Source organism: Salmo salar, chromosome ssa16 (genome assembly GCF_905237065.1).
Source record: "Salmo salar chromosome ssa16, Ssal_v3.1, whole genome shotgun sequence".
NCBI classification, from domain to species: Eukaryota; Metazoa; Chordata; class Actinopteri; order Salmoniformes; family Salmonidae; genus Salmo; species Salmo salar.
Window position 1 is genome coordinate 25,485,981 of NC_059457.1, and position 6,000 is coordinate 25,491,980.

Genomic DNA, 6,000 nt, shown 5'->3' on the forward strand with positions numbered 1-6,000 from the left:
ATTCATGACCAAACATTTCACTGTTACCCACCTAGCCTGTAACAAAGAAGCCCCACTATGCTTCTTAGACAAACACCTAACCCATAGCAAAATGTCTGGGAGGGTCAGCGATAGTGTGATGATGTCAGAGGTTTGTTTTACTATGCCATGTCCAGGAGTACCTCCCAAGGTTTCCACACAATCCAAATATTTTCACTCATGTTAATGCTGTGTCAATATCCGCCTCTGTTCAGCAACTCTTCTTGCACACACACATGCAAATGTTGAAACGCACACAGACACACACACACATGCCCACAGGCACGCACGCATGTACACACACAGACACACACCACAATGCACAGCAGGAGCAGAGAGTGTGTAGTGTGAATGGACCATACTCCATGCTCAGAGGTCAGGCAAGGATCAGGGTTGGCCACTACTCTCCTCCAGCAGTGTTCAGAAGCAGAGATAATCAACTGTTCTACAGAGCCACTAGATACCAGACCTGTTAGCACAGGTGCACATCATATGCCTGCAGCATGTCACTCTGCGTCCCACTGCTGGCTTGCCTCTGAAGCTAAGCAGGGTTGATCCTGGTCAGTCCCTGGATGAGAGACCAGATGTTGCTGGAAATGGTGTTGGAGGGGCAGTAGGAGGCACTTTTTCTTCTGGTCTAAAAAAATATCCCAATGTCCCAGGGCACTGATTGGGGACATTGCCCTGTGTAGGGTGCCGTCTTTCGGATGGGACGTTAAACTCTCTGTGGTCACTGAAGATCCCATGGCACTTATCGTAAGAGTAGGGGTGTTAACTTGCGTCCCACCCGTGGTGCACTCCATCAACAGCAGGTGCATTTCAAGAGCGGCAAATTTGAATCCAAATAAATGTCAAAATTCAAATTTTTCAAACATACAACTATTTTACACCCTTTGAAAGATAAACATCTCCTTAATCTAACCACGTTTTCCGATTTCAAAAAGGTTTTACGGCGAAAGCATAAATTTAGAGTATGTTAGGACAGTACATTTACAAGAGTTGTGTGTAATGTGCCAATTCAAAGACAGGCGTCACCAAAACCATAAAATCAGCTAAAATTATGCACTAACCTTTTACAATCTCCAACAGATGACACTCCTAGGACATTATGTTAGACAATGCATGCATTTTTAGTTCTATCAAGTTCATATTTATATCCAAAAACAGCGTTTTACTGTGGCGTTGATGTTCAGGAAATCGTTTCCCTCCAATAACCGGCATTCAAGTCAGCACCACAAATTAAATAATTAAAATTAGAAAACATTGGTAAAATATTATATTGTCATTTAAAGAATTATAGATTTACATCTCTTGAACGCAATCAACTTGCCAGATTTAAAAATAACCTTACTGGGAAATCACACTTTGCAATAATCTGAGCACTGCGCCCAGAAAAATACGCGTTGCGATACAGACTAGCCGCCATGTTGGGGAGATCTAAAATCTAAAATACTATGTAAATAATCCATTACCTTTGATTCTCTTCATCAGATGTCACTTCCAGGTATCACAGGTCCATAACGAATGTAGTTTTGTTCAAAAAAGCTCATCATTTATGTCCAAAAATCTCCGTCTTGTTAGCACATGATCTAAGCCCGCCGGACTTCACTTCATGAACGAGGGGAAAAAATATATTTACGTTTGTTCAAACATGTCAAACGTTGTATAGCATAAATCATTAGGGCCTTTTTTAACCAGAACATGAATAAAATTCAAGGCGGACGAATGCAAACTCTTTTAAAACGTATTGGAACGAGGGTACCCAGCATGACCTAGCGCGCCAGGTGTCTAATGGGCCATCATCGTTCCAAGGCTCTTGTTCGGTCAGATCTCACTGTAAAAGACTCAAAACACTTTGTAAAGGCTGGTGACATCTAGTGGAAGCAATAGGAAGTGCCAAAATATTCCTCAGCCCCTGTGTTTTTCAATGGCATAGGTTTAAAGGTAATACAACACATCAGGTATCCACTTCCTGTCAGAATCTGTCTCAGGGTTTTGCCTGCCAAATGAGTTCTGTTATACTCACAGACACCATTCAAACAGTTTTAGAAACTTTAGGGTGTTTTCTATCCATATATAATAAGTATATGCATATTCTAGTTACTGGGTAGGATTAGTAACCAGATTAAATCGGGTACACTTTTTTATCCAGCCGTGAAAATACTGCCCCCTAGCCCTAACAGGTTAAATCCTGTGTTCTGGCTAAATTCCTAATCTGACCCTCATACCATCATGGCCACCTAATCATCCCCAGCTTCCAATTGGCTCATTCATCCCCCTGTAACTATTCCCCAGGTCATTGCTGTAAATGTGAACGTGTTCTCAGTCAACTTCCTGGGTTAAATAAAAAATAAATAAGTGAAATGGCAGGGCACACATGCACTGTGTGATTTCTTAGTATTGTGTTGGTGTCCGTCCATGCGCCCATTCTGTATTTGTCCTGTTCTGAAACTCTGATACCATCAGTTCAGTAGCTCTGGGAGAGGGAGAGAAGGAGAGAGAGAGCTATAGCGCTCTGACTGAAAATCCATTTCCAAGTAAAAGGACCCATGACAACAACATGTGACGTTCATAGGAGCATGTCAAATGAAAGCTAAGAGTCCATATTTTAAGGCATATATACCAGTGGAGGCTCCTCAGAGGAGGACGGTCCCTCAGTGAAATTTCATACAAATAAAAATAGTGAAACATGAAAAAAGTTATCCTTTTTAGACAAAACTGTATTAGATATATTCATATGTCACCAAATAAGTTTTGTAATGAAGGTCTACAATAACTTCAACAGCACTGTCTGGGGTAGCACCGTGGTGTAGCCGGAGGACAGCTAGTTTCCATCCTCCTCTGGCTACATTGACTTCAATACAATACCCAGGAGGCTCGTAGGCCTCACCCCCTTCCATAGACATACATGGTAATTATGACCACTTCCAGAGGACATCCTCCAAGCAATCAAAACTTTTGCAGTATGAACTGACATGTTGTCTATCTAATCATAGTATTAGGATCAGAGAATGAACCTAGTGAGTTGTATTGGGATTGTGCCACAGAGCATTATGGGGGTTCTATGTGTTGAGAAGCTTGGTGACATTGTTGGATAGAGATTAAGAGTGAAAAGTGATAGTTGAGCATTTTTTGGATATTATTAAATTCAAATTAGTTTTTTCAATTTACAGGAGATGGAGGAAGTATATTATAAATTGTTTTCTTGGTTTTAGAACTTTATTTTTGTGTCCAGTTAGTGCAATTTATTTAAATGTGCCTCGCTAACTCTTCAGTAGCTAGCTAGCTAACGTTACCAGCAAGGGTGTGCAGTTTTCTCCGCCAGAATGGTAGAATGGCCAATGCTGCCGAAAATGTTGTGGACTTTTTGTTGAAGAACCCCTTTCATTCTCTGGGGTACACTGCGAATAAAAGTGAGGGTTCACCTCTGCTGAGATCAGTTTAATGAAGAAGGATGAAAATGTGAGGGCGCTAAATACCAACTAGTATCAAAATTATAGCTGGCTAACAAGGAGACTTTCATCAAGCCGCTTGTATTGCTGGCCTTGCCTGCTTTTTGGAAAGTCTGCATATGGTCTCAGGTCTGAGGATCTCATCTCGGTACCTAATGGCAGTCTGGCGAGCACATGGAGGGCTGTGCGGCCCCCCAAAGGAATGCCACCCCACACCATGACTGACCCACTGCCAAACCGGTCATGCTGGAGGATGTTGCAGGCAGCAGAACATTCTCCACGGCGTCTCCAGACTCTGTCACGTCTGTCACGTGCTCAGTGTGAACCTGCTTTCATCTGTGAAGAGCACAGGGCGCCAGTGGCGAATTTGCCAATCTTGGTGTTCTCTGGCAAATGCCAAACGTCCTGCACGGTGTTGGGCTGTAAGCACAACCCCCACCTGTGGACGTCGGGCCCTCATACCACCCTCATGGAGTCTGTTTCTGACAGTTTTAGCAGGCACATGCACATTTGTGGCCTGCTGGAGGTCATTTTGCAGGGCTCTGGCAGTGCTCCTCCTGCTCCTCCTTGCACAAAGGCGGAGATAGCGGTCCTGCTGCTGGGTTGTTGCCCTCCTACGGCCTCCTCCACGTCTCCTGATGTACTGGCCTGTCTCCTGGTAGCGCCTCCATGCTCTGGACACTACGCTGACAGACACAGCAAACCTTGTTGCCACAGCTCGCATTGATGTGCCATCCTGGATGAGCTGCACTACCTGAGCCACTTGTGTGGGTTGTAGACTCCGTCTCATGCTATCACTAGAGTGAAAGCACCGCCAGCATTCAAAAGTGACCAAAACATAATCCAGGAAGCATAGGAACTGAGAAGTGGTCTGTGGTCTCCACCTGCACAACCACTCCTTTATTGGGGGTGTCTTGCTTATTGCCTATAATGTCCACCTGTTGTCTATTCCATTTGCACAACAGCATGTGAAATGTATTGTCAATCAGTGTTGCTTCCTAAGTGGACAGTTTGATTTCACAGAAGTGTGATTGACTTGGAGTTACATTGTGTTGTTTAAGTGTTCCCTTTATTTTTTTGAGCAGTATATTTTACAATTATTAGATGACGCTTACCCAACACGCTTGTCTAAATTGATGGGTCATGTGAAGGAAATGCTATAAGCAACCTCCAAACCACATCTATCTAAGTGGATGGGTCACTATTGTCTAGACATGTACACATGTTCATGAAATACAATAGATGACTGTAATCTCCCCCAGACACACCTGACTAACATTAGGCTATAATTAGCTATGCAAATGGATTTCTGATTCGAATAATATTACTACACAGATCATACACATAACGTTAGCTAGTGAGCCAGCAAGCTAACGTTCGCTAGCTAACTAACAGTATAACTTGTAACTTGCAATAAAACTGACTGATCTATATGGCAGACCAATCTAAACTCGTCTCCCGGCATGTCCAGCCCATCCATTATCTCAGCCAATCCTGGCTAACGGGAGGGTTCCTGTCTTTTTCCGTGGCTAAACCAATTTTATTCGTATTCACGGATGGAATACAATAATGTTCCAGAAGGCATTTCTGCCAAAAAAATGCATTTTGATAAAAACATTTATGTTTATGTTCAAATGCCTCTCATATGCCTAGTTTCCTGAAACAAGTCACATTTTGTCTGGTGGTAATGGGGATACCTTTGTAAACATGTTAGAGTGGTCATACCTTGTGTGGTGTCCTGTATACAACAGGAGTTCCCTGATCCTGGTGGAGAATCCTGGTGCAGAACAACTCAGACTAAACCTACCTAACTCTGTTCTCCCCATCGACGACCACTGGTGAGCAGGCAAGACGTAAGGCTGGAGGTTAGGTATTTGCCAGAGCCCCATTGGCATAGCAGCGTAGATCAGCTCCTGGCCCCTCATCAAAGATACTGGTCGGTCACACACACACACACACACACACACACACACACACACACACTGTTATGATTAGCCTGCTGGAACCAACTTTATATTTCACTTCAGATATCATAAAAAGTGAAATAGATTGGTGAACACAGCGACCAGGCTGGTTCCACCAGGTTAGGTTTTCTTTGATGCACATTATATGCATCAAAGAAAATAAGCAACAAACAATGTCAGTTTACATAAATTATCTTTCATAATGGTTTTATCAAATGTATCAAAGTAAGGATGTGGGTTAACTTTGTATTTGTACAAATAATGAGCCTGTGGAAGTTGTTACCACTTACAGGTAAAGGTTGCTGGCCGCATACTTGCTGTTCATAAGAATGCTCACAGCGAGGTGCTGATGAGGGCCCACTTGCTGGTATTTTCTATGATGCATGTTCTGCTAGAAACTGGACATCTCTTGAACTGCAGCAGGCAATCTTATAAGGTGGTGCTGACTGGGAGGGCCCGAGACATTATGATATAATACAAAGCCAATTAAGTAAATTTCATTTTGTTCTAAAGAAATAACCTTTTTTTTTTGCTACTGCACTTCATAACCAAAATGACTCCACAAG